The sequence below is a fragment of the Condylostylus longicornis genome, unplaced genomic scaffold (genome assembly GCF_029603195.1).
Source record: "Condylostylus longicornis isolate FDR11 unplaced genomic scaffold, ASM2960319v2 ptg000130l, whole genome shotgun sequence".
Classification (NCBI taxonomy): domain Eukaryota; kingdom Metazoa; phylum Arthropoda; class Insecta; order Diptera; family Dolichopodidae; genus Condylostylus; species Condylostylus longicornis.
In genome coordinates, this window is record NW_026578098.1 from 509,236 (window position 1) to 526,239 (window position 17,004).

The following is a 17,004-nucleotide window of genomic DNA, read 5'->3' on the forward strand; positions in this document are numbered from 1 at the left end:
GACAGATGACAGATGACAGATGACAGGTGACAGATGACAGATGACAGATGTCAGATGACAGATGACAGATGACAGATGACAGATGACAGATGACAGATGACAGATGACAGATGACAGATGACAGGTGACAGATGACAGATGTCAGATGACAGATGTCAGATGACAGATGACAGATGACAGATGACAGATCACAGATGACAGATGACAGATGACAGATGACAGATGACAGATGACAGATGACAGATGACAGATGACAGATGACAGATGACAGATGACAGATGACAGATGACAGATGACAGATGACAGATGACAGATGACAGGTGACAGATGACAGATGACAGATGTCAGATGACAGATGACAGATGACAGATGACAGATGACAGAAGACAGATGACAGATGACAGATGACAGATGACAGATGACAGATGACAGATGACAGATGACAGATGACAGATGACAGATGACAGATGACAGATGACAGATGACAGATGACAGATGACAGATGACAGATGACAGATGACAGATGACAGATGACAGATGACAGATGACAGATGACAAGTGACAGATGACAGATGACAGATGACAGATGTCAGATGTCAGGTGACAGATGACAGATGACAGATGACAGATGTCACATGACAGATGACAGATGACAGATGACAGATGACAGATGACAAGTGACAGATGACAGATGACAGATGACAGATGTCAGATGTCAGATGACAGATGACAGATGACAGATGACAGATGACAGATGACAGATGACAGATGACAGATGACAGATGACAAGTGACAGATGACAGATGACAGATGACAGATGTCAGATGACAGATGACGGATGACGGATGACGGCTGACAGATGACAGATGACAGATGACAGATGACAGACGACAAATGACAGATGACAGATGTGTCATGACAGATGACAGATGACAGATGACAGATGACAGATGACAGATGACAGATGACAGATAACAAATGACAGATGACAGATGTGAAATGACACATCACAGGTGACACATGACAGATGACAGATGAAAGATGACAGATGACAGATGACAGATGTCACATGACAGATGACAGATAACAGATGACAAATGACAGATGACAGATGACAGAACACAGATGACAGATGACAGATGACAGATGACAGATGACAGATGACAGATGACAGATGACAGATGACAGATGACAGATGACAGATGACAGATGACAGATGACAGATGACAGATGACAGATGACAGATGACAGATGACAGATGAGAGATGACAGATGACAGGTGACAGATGACAGATGACAGATGACAGATGTCAGATGACAGATGACAGATGACAGATCACAGATGACAGATGACAGATGACAGACGACATATGACAGATGACAGATGACAGATGACAGATGACAGATGACAGATGACAGATGACAGATGACAGATGACAGATGACAGATGACAGATGACAGATGACAGATGACAGATGACAGATGACAGATGACAGATGACAGATGACAAATGACAGATGACAGATGACAGATGACAGATGACAGATGACAGATAACAGGTGACAGATGACAGATGACAGATGTCAGATGACAGATGACAGATGACAGATGACAGATGACAGGTGACAGATGACAGATGACAGATGACAGATGACAGATGACAGATGACAGATGACAGATGACAGATGACAGATGACAGATGACAGATGACAGATAACAGATGACAAATGACAGATGACAGAACACAGATGACAGATGACAGATGACAGATGACAGATGACAGATGACAGATGACAGATGACAGATGACAGTTGACAGATGACAGATGACAGATGACAGAACACAGATGACAGATGACAGATGACAGATGACAGATGACAGATGACAGATGACAGATGACAGATGACAGATGACAGATGACAGATGACAGATGACAGATGACAGATGACAGATGACAGATGACAGATGACAGATGACAGGTGACAGATGACAGATGACAGATGTCGGATGATAGATGACAGATCACAGATCACAGATCACAGATGACAGATGACAGATGACAGATGACAGACGACATATGACAGATGACAGATGACAGATGACAGATGACAGATGACAGATGACAGATGACAGATAACAGATGACAGATGACAGATGACAGATGACAGATGACAGATGACAGATGACAGATGACAGATGACAGATGACATCTGACAGATGACAAATGACAGATGACAGATGACAGATGACAGGTGACAGATGACAGATGACAGATGTCAGATGACAGATGACAGATGACAGATGACAGATGACAGATGACAGATGACAGATGACATGTGACAGATGACAGATGTCAGATGACAGATGTCAGATGACAGATGACAGATGACAGATGACATATGACAGATGACAAATGACAGATGACAGATGACAGATGACAGGTGACAGATGACAGATGACAGATGTCAGATGACAGATGACAGATGACAGATGACAGATGACAGATGACAGATGACAGATGACAGGTGACAGATGACAGATGTCAGATGACAGATGTCAGATGACAGATGACAGATGACAGATGACAGATCACAGATGACAGATGACAGATGACAGATGACAGATGACAGATGACAGATGACAGATGACAGATGACAGATGACAGATGACAGATGACAGATGACAGATGACAGATGACAGATGACAGGTGACAGATGACAGATGACAGATGTCAGATGACAGATGACAGATGACAGATGACAGATGACAGATGACAGATGACAGATGACAGATGACAGATGACAGATGACAGATGACAGATGACAGATGACAGATGACAGATGACAGATGACAGATGACAGATGACAGATGACAGATGACAGATGACAGATGACAGATGACAGATGACAGATGACAGATGACAGATGACAGATGACAGATGACAGATGACAGATGACAGATGACAGATGACAGATGACAGGTGACAGATGACAGATGACAGATGTCAGATGACAGATGACAGATGACAGATGACAGATGACAGATGACAGAGGACAGGTGACAGATGACAGATGACAGATGTCAGATGACAGATGTCAGATGACAGATGACAGATAACAGATGACAAATGACAGATGACAGATGACAGATGACAGAACACAGATGACAGATGACAGATGACAGATGACAGATGACAGATGACAGATGACAGATGACAGATGACAGGTGACAGAGAACAGATGACAGATGTCAGATGACAGATGACAGATGACAGATCACAGATCACAGATGACAGATGACAGATGACAGACGACATATGACAGATGACAGATGACAGATGACAGATGACAGATGACAGATGACAGATAACAGATGACAGATGACAGATGACAGATGACAGATGACAGATGACAGATGACAGATGACAGATGACAGATGACAGATGACATATGACAGATGACAAATGACAGATGACAGATGACAGATGAAAGGTGACAGATGACAGATGACAGATGTCAGATGACAGATGACAGATGACAGATGACAGATGACAGATGACAGATGACAGATGACAGATGACAGGTGACAGATGACAGATGTCAGATGACAGATGTCAGATGACAGATGACTGATGACAGATCACAGATGACAGATGACAGATGACAGATGACAGATGACAGATGACAGATGACAGATGACAGATGACAGATGACAGATGACAGATGACAGATGACAGATGACAGATGACAGATGACAGATGACAGATGACAGGTGACAGATGACAGATGACAGATGTCAGATGACAGATGACAGATGACAGATGACAGATGACAGATGACAGATGACAGATGACAGGTGACAGATGACAGATGTCAGATGACAGATGTCAGATGACAGATGACTGATGACAGATCACAGATGACAGATGACAGATGACAGATGACAGATGACAGATGACAGATGACAGATGACAGATGACAGATGACAGATGACAGATGACAGATGACAGATGACAGATGACAGATGACAGATGACAGGTGACAGATGACAGATGACAGATGTCAGATGACAGATGACAGATGACAGATGACAGATGACAGATGACAGATGACAGATGACAGATGACAGATGACAGATGACAGATGACAGATGACAGATGACAGATGACAGATGACAGTTGACAGATGACAGATGACAGATGACAGAACACAGATGACAGATGACAGATGACAGATGACAGATGACAGATGACAGATGACAGATGACAGATGACAGATGACAGATGACAGATGACAGATGACAGATGACAGGTGACAGATGACAGATGACAGATGTCGGATGATAGATGACAGATCACAGATCACAGATCACAGATGACAGATGATAGATGACAGATGACAGACGACATATGACAGATGACAGATGACAGATGACAGATGACAGATGACAGATGACAGATGACAGATAACAGATGACAGATGACAGATGACAGATGACAGATGACAGATGACAGATGACAGATGACAGATGACAGATGACAGATGACATCTGACAGATGACAAATGACAGATGACAGATGACAGATGACAGGTGACAGATGACAGATGACAGATGTCAGATGACAGATGACAGATGACAGATGACAGATGACAGATGACATGTGACAGATGACAGATGACAGATGACAGGTGACAGATGACAGATGACAGATGTCAGATGACAGATGACAGATGACAGATGACAGATGACAGATGACAGATGACAGATGACAGATGACAGATGACAGATGACAGATGACAGATGACAGATGACAGGTGACAGATGACAGATGTCAGATGACAGATGTCAGATGACAGATGACAGATGACAGATGACAGATCACAGATGACAGATGACAGATGACAGATGACAGATGACAGATGACAGATGACAGATGACAGATGACAGATGACAGTTGACAGATGAGAGATGACAGGTGACAGATGACAGATGACAGATGTCAGATGACAGATGACAGATGACAGATGACAGATGACAGATGACAGATGACAGATGACAGATGACAGATGACAGATGACAGATGACAGATGACAGATGACAGATGACAGATGACAGATGACAGATGACAGATGACAGATGACAGATGACAGATGACAGATGACAGATGACAGATGACAGATGACAGATGACAGATGACAGATGACAGATGACAGGTGACAGATGACAGATGACAGATGTCAGATGACAGATGACAGATGACAGATGACAGATGACAGATGACAGGTGACAGATGACAGATGACAGATGTCAGATGACAGATAACAGATGACAAATGACAGATGACAGATGACAGATGACAGAACACAGATGACAGATGACAGATGACAGATGACAGATGACAGATGACAGATGACAGATGACAGATGACAGGTGACAGAGAACAGATGACAGATGTCAGATGACAGATGATAGATGACAGATCACAGATCACAGATGACAGATGACAGATGACAGACGACATATGACAGATGACAGATGACAGATGACAGATGACAGATGACAGATGACAGATAACAGATGACAGATGACAGATGACAGATGACAGATGACAGATGACAGATGACAGATGACAGATGACAGATGACAGATGACAGATGACAGATGACAGATGACATATGACAGATGACAAATGACAGATGACAGATGACAGATGACAGGTGACAGATGACAGATGACAGATGTCAGATGACAGATGACAGATGACAGATGACAGATGACAGATGACAGATGACAGATGACAGGTGACAGATGACAGATGACAGATGTCAAATGACAGATGACAGGTGTCACATGACAGGTGACAGAAGACAGATGATAGATGAAAGATGACAAATGACAGATGACAGATGACAGATGACAGATGACAGATGACAGATGACAGATGACAGATGACAGATGACAGATGACAGATGACAGATGACAGATGACAGATGACAGATGACAGATGACAGATGACAGATGACAGATGACATATGACAGATGACAAATGACAGATGACAGATGACAGATGACAGGTGACAGATGACAGATGACAGATGACAGATGACAGGTGACAGATGACAGATGACAGATGTCAGATGACAGATGACAGATGACAGATGACAGATGTCAAATGACAGATGACAGGTGTCACATGACAGGTGACAGAAGACAGATGATAGATGAAAGATGACAAATGACAGATGACAGATGACAGATGACAGATGACAGATGACAGATGACAGATGACTGATGACAGATCACAGATGACAGATGACAGATGACAGATGACAGATGACAGATGACAGATGACAGATGACAGATGACAGATGACATATGACAGATGACAAATGACAGATGACAGATGACAGATGACAGGTGACAGATGACAGATGACAGATGTCAGATGACAGATGACAGATGACAGATGACAGATGACAGATGACAGATGACAGATGACAGGTGACAGATGACAGATGACAGATGTCAAATGACAGATGACAGGTGTCACATGACAGGTGACAGAAGACAGATGATAGATGAAAGATGACAAATGACAGATGACAGATGACAGATGACAGATGACAGATGACAGATGACAGATGACTGATGACAGATCACAGATGACAGATGACAGATGACAGATGACAGATGACAGATGACAGATGACAGATGACAGATGACAGATGACAGATGTCAGATGACAGATGACAGATGACAGATGACAGATGATAGATGAAAGATGACAAATGACAGATGACAGATGACAGATGACAGATGACAGATGACAGATGACAGATAACAGATGACAGATGACAGATGACAGATGACAGATGACAGATGACAGATGACAGATGACAGATGACAGATGACAGATGACAGATGACAGATGACATATGACAGATGACAAATGACAGATGACAGATGACAGATGACAGGTGACAGATGACAGATGACAGATGTCAGATGACAGATGACAGATGACAGATGACAGATGACAGATGACAGATGACAGATGACAGGTGACAGATGACAGATGTCAAATGACAGATGACAGGTGTCACATGACAGGTGACAGAAGACAGATGATAGATGAAAGATGACAAATGACAGATGACAGATGACAGATGACAGATGACAGATGACAGATGACAGATGACTGATGACAGATCACAGATGACAGATGACAGATGACAGATGACAGATGACAGATGACAGATGACAGATGACAGATGACAGATGACAGATGACAGATGACAGATGACAGATGACAGATGACAGGTGACAGATGACAGATGACAGATGTCAGATGACAGATGACAGATGACAGATGACAGATGACAGATGACAGATGACAGATGACAGATGACAGATGACAGATGACAGATGACAGATGACAGATGACAGATGACAGATGACAGATGACAGATGACAGATGACAGATGACAGATGACAGATGACAGATGACAGATGACAGATGACAGATGACAGATGACAGATGACAGATGACAGATGACAGATGACAGATGACAGATGACAGATGACAGATGAAAGATGACAGATGACAGATGACAGATGACAGATGACAGATGACAGATGACAGATGACAGATGACAGATGACAGATGACAGATGACAGATGACAGATGACAGATGACAGATAACAGATGACAGATGACAGATGACAGATAACAGATGACAGATGACAGATGACGGATGACAGATGACAGATGTCAAATGACAGATGACAGGTGTCACATGACAGGTGACAGAAGACAGATGATAGATGAAAGATGACAAATGACAGATGACAGATGACAGATGACAGATGACAGATGACAGATGACAGATGACAGATGACAGATGACAGATGACAGATGACAGATGACAGATAACAGATGACAGATGGCAGGTGTCACATGACAGATGACAGATGACAGATAACAGATGACAAATGACAGATGACAGATGACAGAACACAGATGACAGATGACAGATGACAGATGACAGATGACAGATGACAGATGACAGATGACAGATGACAGATGACAGATGACAGATGACAGATGACAGATGACAGGTGACAGATGACAGATGACAGATGTCGGATGACAGATGACAGATCACAGATCACAGATCACAGATGACAGATGACAGATGACAGACGACATATGACAGATGACAGATGACAGATGACAGATGACAGATGACAGATGACAGATAACAGATGACAGATGACAGATGACAGATGACAGATGACAGATGACAGATGACAGATGACAGATGACAGATGACAGATGACAGCTGACAGATTACAGATGACAGATGACAGATGACAGGTGTCACATGACAGATGACAGATGACAGAAGACAGATGACAGATGACAGATGACAGATGACAGATGACAGATGACAGATGACGGATGACAGATGACAGATGACAGATGACAGATGACAGATGACAGATGACAGATGACAGCTGACAGATTACAGATGACAGATGACAGATGACAGGTGTCACAAGACAGATGACAGATGACAGATGACAGATGACAGCTGACAGATTACAGATGACAGATGACAGATGACAGATGACAGAAGACAGATGACAGATGACAGATGACAGATGACAGATGACAGATGACAGATGACAGATGACGGATGACAGATGACAGATGACAGATGACAGATGACAGATGACAGATGACAGATGACAGATGACAGATGACAGATGACAGATGACAGATGACAGATGACAGCTGACAGATTACAGATGACAGATGACAGATGACAGATGACAGGTGTCACATGACAGATGACAGATGACAGATGACAGATGACAGATGACAGATGACAGATGACAGATGACAGATGACGGATGACAGATGACAGATGACAGATGACAGATGACAGATGACAGATGACAGATGACAGCTGACAGATTACAGATGACAGATGACAGATGACAGGTGTCACATGACAGATGACAGATGACAGATGACAGATGACAGCTGACAGATTACAGATGACAGATGACAGATGACAGATGACAGATTTTAGATTTTAGATGACAGATGACAGATGACAGATGACAGATAACAAATGACAGTTGACAGATGACAGATGACAGATGACAGATGACAGATGACAGATGACAGATGACAGATGACAGATGACAGATGACAGATAACAGATGACAGATGACAGATGACAGATGACAGATGACAGATGACAGATGACAGATGACAGATGACAGATGACAGATGACAGATGACAGCTGACAGATTACAGATGACAGATGACAGATGACAGATGGCAGATGACAGGTGTCACATGACAGATGACAGATGACAGAAGACAGATGACAGATGACAGATGACAGATGACAGATGACAGATGACAGATGACGGATGACAGATGACAGATGACAGATGACAGATGACAGATGACAGATGACAGATGACAGCTGACAGATTACAGATGACAGATGACAGATGACAGGTGTCACATGACAGATGACAGATGACAGATGACAGATGACAGCTGACAGATTACAGATGACAGATGACAGATGACAGATGACAGAAGACAGATGACAGATGACAGATGACAGATGACAGATGACAGATGACAGATGACAGATGACAGATGACAGATGACAGATGACAAATGACAGATGACGGATGACAGATGACAGATGACAGATGACAGATGACAAATGACAGATGACAGATGACAGATGACAGATGACAGGTGACAGATGACAGATGACAGATGTCAGATGACAGATGACAGATGACAGATGACAGATGACAGATGACAGATGACAGATGACAGATGACAGATGACAGATGACAGATGACAGATGACAGATGACAGATGACAGATGACAGATGACAGATGACAGATGACAGATGACAGATGACAGATGACAGATGACAGATGACAGATGACAGATGACAGATGACAGATGACAGATGACAGATGACAGATGACAGATGACAGATGACAGGTGACAGATGACAGATGACAGATGACAGATGTCAGATGACAGATGAAAGATGACAGATCACAAATGACAGATGACAGATGACAGACGACATATGACAGATGACAGATGACAGATGACAGATGACAGATGACAGATGACAGATGACAGATGACAGATGGCAGATGACAGATGACAGATGACAAGTGACAGATGACAGATGACAGATGACAGATGTCAGATGTCAGATGACAGATGACAGATGACAAATGACAGATGTCACATGACAGATGACAGATGACAGATGACAGATGACAGATGACAGATGACAGATGACAAGTGACAGATGACAGATGACAGATGACCGATGTCAGATGTCAGATGACAGATGACAGATGACAGATGACAGATGTCACATGACAGATGACAGATGACAGATGACAGATGACAGATGACAGATGACAGATGACAGATGACAGATGACAGATAACAGATGACAGATGACAGATGTGGGATGACAGATGACAGATGACAGATGACAGATGACAGATGACTGATGACAGATGTCACATGACAGATGACAGATGACTGGTGACAGATGACAGATTACAGATGACAGATGACAGATGACAGATGACAGATGACAGATGACAGATGACAGATGACAGATGACAGATGACAGATGACAGATGACAGTTGACAGATGACAGATGACAGGTGACAGATGACAGATGACAGATGACAGATGACAGATGTCAGATGACAGATGACAGATGACAGATGACAGATGACAGATGACAGATGACAGATGACAGATGACAGATGACAGATGACAGGTGCCAGATGAAGATGACAGATGACAGATGACAGATGACAGATGACAGATGACAGATGACAGATGACAGATGACAGGTGACAGATGACGGATGACAGATGACAGATAACAGATGACAGATGACAGATGTGGGATGACAGATGACAGATGACAGATGACAGATGACAGATGACTGATGACAGATGTCACATGACAGATGACAGATGACTGGTGACAGATGACAGATTACAGATGACAGATGACAGATGACAGATGACAGATGACAGATGACAGATGACAGATGACAGATGACAGATGACAGATGACAGATGTCAGATGTCAGATGACAGATGACAGATCACAGATGACAGATGACAGGTGACAGATGACAGATGTCAGATGACAGATGACAGATGACAGATGACAGATGACAGATGACAGATGACAGATGACAGATGACAGATGACAGATGACAGATGACAGATGACAGATGACAGATGACAGATGACAGATGACAGATGACAGATGACAGATGACAGATGACAGATGTCAGATGACAGATGACAGATGACAGATGACAGATGTCACATGACAGATGACAGATGACAGATGACAGATGACAGATGACAGATGACAGATGACAGATGACAGATGACAAGTGACAGATGACAGATGACAGATGACAGATGTCAGATGACAGACGACGGATGACGGATGACGGATGACAGATGACAGATGACAGATGACAGATGACAGATGACAGATGACAGATGACAGATGACAGATGACAGATGACAGATGACAGATGGCAGATAACAGATGACAAATGACAGATGACAGATGACAGATGACAGATGACAGATCACAGATGACAGATGACAGATGACAGATGACAGATGACAGATGACAGATGACAGATGACAGATGACAGATGACAGATGACAGATGACAGATGACAGATGACAGATGACAGATGACAGGTGACAGATGACAGATGACAGATGTCAGATGACATATGACAGATGACAGATGACAGATGACAGATGACAGATGACACATGACAGATGACAGATGACAGATGACAGATGAAAGATGACAGATGGCAGATGACAGATGACAGATGACAGATGTCAGATGACAGATGACAGATGTAACATGACAGGTGACAGATGACAGATGGCAGATGACAGATGACGGATGACAGATGACAGATGACAGTTGACAGGTGACAGATGACAGATGACAGATGAAGATTACAGATGACAGATGACAGATGACAGATGACAGATGACAGATGACAGATGACAGATGACAGATGACAGATGACAGATGACAGATGACAGATGACAGATGACAGATGACAGATAACAGATGACAGATGACAGATGACAGATGACAGATGACAGATGACCGATGACAGGTGACAGATGACAGATGACAGATGACAGATGACAAATGACAGATGACAGATAACAGATGACAGATGACAGATGAAAGATGACAGATGGCAGATGACAGATGACAGATGACAGATGACAGATGACAGGTGTCACATGACAGATGACAGATGACAGATGACAGATGACAGCTGACAGATTACAGATGACAGATGACAGATGACAGATGACAGAAGACAGATGACAGATGAGAGATGACAGATGACAGATGACAGATGACAGATGACAGATGACAGATGACAGATGACAGATGACAGATGACAGATGACGGATGACAGATGACAGATGACAGATGACAGATGACAGATGACAGATGACAGATGACAGATGACAGATGACAGATGACAGGTGTCACATGACAGATGACAGATGACAGATGACAGATGACAGCTGACAGATTACAGATGACAGATGACAGATGACAGATGACAGAAGACAGATGACAGATGACAGATGACAGATGACAGATGGCAGATGACAGATGACATATGACAGATGACAGATGACAGATGACAGGTGTCACATGACAGATGACAGATGACAGATGACAGATGACAGCTGACAGATTACAGATGACAGATGACAGATGACAGATGACAGAAGACAGATGACAGATGACAGATGACAGATGACAGATGACAGATGACAGATGACAGATGACAGATGACAGATGGCAGATGACAGGTGTCACATGACAGATGACAGATGACAGAAGACAGATGACAGATGACAGATGACAGATGACAGATGACAGGTGACAGATGACGGATGACAGATGACAGATGACAGATGACAGATGACAGATGACAGATGACAGATGACAGCTGACAGATTACAGATGACAGATGACAGATGACAGGTGTCACATGACAGATGACAGATGACAGATGACAGATGACAGATGACAGCTGACAGATTACAGATGACAGATGACAGATGACAGATGACAGAAGACAGATGACAGATGACAGATGACAGATGACAGATGACAGATGACAGATGACAGATGACAGATGACAGATGACAGATGACAGATGACAGATGACAGATGACGGATGACAGATGACAGATGACAGATGACAGATGACAAATGACAGATGACAGATGACAGATGACAGATGACAGGTGACAGATGACAGATGACAGATGTCAGATGACAGATGACAGATGACAGATGACAGATGACAGATGACAGATGACAGATGACAGATGACAGATGACAGATGACAGATGACAGATGACAGATGACAGATGACAGATGACAGATGACAGATGACAGATGACAGATGACAGATGACAGATGACAGATGACAGATGACAGATGACAGATGACAGATGACAGATGACAGGTGACAGATGACAGATGACAGATGACAGATGTCAGATGACAGATGAAAGATGACAGATCACAGATGACAGATGACAGATGACAGACGACATATGACAGATGACAGATGACAGATGACAGATGACAGATGACAGATGACAGATGACAGATGACAGATGACAGATGGCAGATGACAGATGACAGATGACAGATGACAGATGACAGATGACAGATGACAGATGACAGATGACAGATGACAGATGACAGATGACAGATGACAAATGACAGATGACAGATGACAGATGACTGATGACAGATGACAGATGACAGATGACAGATGACAGATAACAGGTGACAGATGACAGATGACAGATGTCAGATGACAGATGACAGATGACAGATGACAGATGACAGATGACAGGTGACAGATGACAGATGACAAATGACAGATGACAGATGACAGATGACAGATGACAGATGACAGATGACAGATGACAGATGACAGATGACAGATGACAGATGACAGATGACAGATGACAGATGACAGATCACAGATGACAGATGACAGGTGACAGATGACGGATGACAGATGACAGATGACAGATGACAGATGACAAGTGACAGATGACAGATGACAGATGACAGATGTCAGATGTCAGATGACAGATGACAGATGACAGATGACAGATGTCACATTACAGATGACAGATGACAGATGACAGATGACAGATGACAGATGACAAGTGACAGATGACAGATGACAGATGACAGATGTCAGATGTCAGATGACAGATGACAGATGACAAATGACAGATGTCACATGACAGATGACAGATGACAGATGACAGATGACAGATGACAGATGACAGATGACAAGTGACAGATGACAGATGACAGATGACCGATGTCAGATGTCAGATGACAGATGACAGATGACAGATGACAGATGTCACATGACAGATGACAGATGACAGATGACAGATGACAGATGACAGATGACAGATGACAGATGACAGATGACAGATAACAGATGACAGATGACAGATGTGGGATGACAGATGACAGATGACAGATGACAGATGACAGATGACTGATGACAGATGTCACATGACAGATGACAGATGACTGGTGACAGATGACAGATTACAGATGACAGATGACAGATGACAGATGACAGATGACAGATGACAGATGACAGATGACAGATGACAGATGACAGATGACAGATGACAGTTGACAGATGACAGATGACAGGTGACAGATGACAGATGACAGATGACAGATGACAGATGTCAGATGTCAGATGACAGATGACAGATCACAGATGACAGATGACAGGTGACAGATGACAGATGTCAGATGACAGATGACAGATGACAGATGACAGATGACAGATGACAGATGACAGATGACAGATGACAGATGACAGATGACAGATGACAGATGACAGATGACAGATGACAGATGACAGATGACAGATGACAGATGACAGATGACAGATGACAGATGACAGATGACAGATGTCAGATGACAGATGACAGATGACAGATGACAGATGTCACATGACAGATGACAGATGACAGATGACAGATGACAGATGACAGATGACAGATGACAGATGACAGATGACAAGTGACAGATGACAGATGACAGATGACAGATGTCAGATGACAGACGACGGATGACGGATGACGGATGACAGATGACAGATGAAAGATTACAGACGACAGATGACAGATGACAGATGTGAGATGACAGATGTGAGATGACAGATGACAGATGACAGATGACAGATGACAGATGACAGATGACAGATGACAGATGACAGATGACAGATAACAAATGACAGATGACAGATCACAGATGACAGATGACAGGTGACAGATGACAGATGACAGATGACAGATGACAGATGACAGATTACAGATGACAGATGACAGATGACAGATGACAGATGACAGATGACAGATGACAGATGACAGATGACAGATGACAGATGACAGATGACAGATGACAGATGACAGATGACAGATGACAGATGACAGATGACAGATGACAGATGACAGATGACAGATGACAGATGACAGATGACAGATGACAGATGACAGATGACAGATGACAGATGACAGATGACAGATGACAGATCACAGATGACAGATGACAGGTGACAGATGACAGATGACAGATGACGGATGACAGATGACAGATGACAGATGACAAGTGACAGATGACAGATGACAGATGACAGATGTCAGATGTCAGGTGACAGATGACAGATGACAGATGACAGATGACAGATGTCACATGACAGATGACAGATGACAGATGACAGATGACAGATGACAAGTGACAGATGACAGATGACAGATGACAGATGTCAGATGTCAGATGACAGATGACAGATGACAGATGACAGATGACAGATGACAGATGACAAGTGACAGATGACAGATGACAGATGACAGATGTCAGATGACAGATGACGGATGACGGATGACGGATGACGGCTGACAGATGACAGATGACAGATGACAGATGACAGACGACAAATGACAGATGACAGATGTGACATGACAGATGACAGATGACAGATGACAGATGACAGATGACAGATGACAGATAACAAATGACAGATGACAGATGTGAAATGACACATCACAGGTGACACATGACAGATGACAGATGAAAGATGACAGATGACAGATGACAGATGTCACATGACAGATGACAGATAACAGATGACAAATGAGAGATGACAGATGACAGAACACAGATGACAGATGACAGATGACAGATGACAGATGACAGATGACAGATGACAGATGACAGATGACAGATGACAGATGACAGATGACAGATAACAGATGACAGATGACAGATGACAGATGACAGATGACAGATGACAGATGACAGATGACAGATGACAGATGACAGATGACAGATGACAGATGACAGATGACAGATGACAGGTGACAGATGACAGATGACAGATGACAGATGTCAGATGACAGATGACAGATCACAGATGACAGATGACAGACGACATATGACAGATGACAGATGACAGATCACAGATGACAGACGACAGATGACAGATGACAGATGACAGATGACAGATGACAGATGACAGATGACAGATGACAGATGACAGATGACAGATGACAGATGACAGATGACAGATGACAGATGACAGATGACAAATGACAGATGACAGATGACAGATGACAGATAACAGGTGACAGATGACAGATGACAGATGTCAGATGTCAGATGACATATGACAGATGACAGATGACAGATGACAGATGACAGATGACAGATGACAGATGACAGATGACAGATGACAGATGAAAGATGACAGATGGCAGATGACAGATGAC